The 487-nt window shown below is 38.6% G+C and overlaps 1 protein-coding gene across 1 annotated transcript in view; it reads right to left on the bottom strand.

Moving 5' to 3' along the window:
* The window catches only part of fbln7 (fibulin 7), a 13,620-nt gene that overhangs the window by 6,426 nt on the left and 6,707 nt on the right, over positions 1-487 (bottom strand). The window lies entirely within an intron of this gene.

Here is a 487-nt window from a genome sequence, read left to right as displayed (position 1 = left end):
AGATTAGACATTCGTATAATATGTCACAAAAAGTTAGATTTTAATTCACACTCTCAAAATAACAATAAACAAAAAAATGGCATCTGCAAAAGTTTGGGCACCCTGCAGAGTTAATACCTTGTACTGCCCCCTTTGGAGAGTATCACAGCTTGGAAATGCTTCTTGTAGCCAGCCAAGAGTCTTTCAATTCTTGTTTGAGGTATCTTTGCCCATTCTTCCTTCCAAAAGTCTTCAAGTTCGTTGAGATTTCTGGGCTGTCTGTCACGCACTGCTCTTTTAAGGTCTATCCATAGATTTTCAATTATGTTGAGGTCAGGAGATTGTGAAGGCCATGGCAAAACCTTCAGTTTACGCCTCCTGATGTAATCCACCATAGATTTTGAGGTGTGTTTAGGATCATTATCCATTTGTAGAAGCCATCATCCCTTAAACTTCAGCTTTTTCACAGATGGCATCAAGTTAGCGTCCAAAATTTGCTGAAATTTTA

The sequence above is a fragment of the Etheostoma spectabile genome, chromosome 17 (genome assembly GCF_008692095.1).
Source record: "Etheostoma spectabile isolate EspeVRDwgs_2016 chromosome 17, UIUC_Espe_1.0, whole genome shotgun sequence".
Classification (NCBI taxonomy): domain Eukaryota; kingdom Metazoa; phylum Chordata; class Actinopteri; order Perciformes; family Percidae; genus Etheostoma; species Etheostoma spectabile.
Note: the sequence above shows the minus strand (reverse complement) of the source record. Positions and strands in the feature narration are given on the sequence as shown.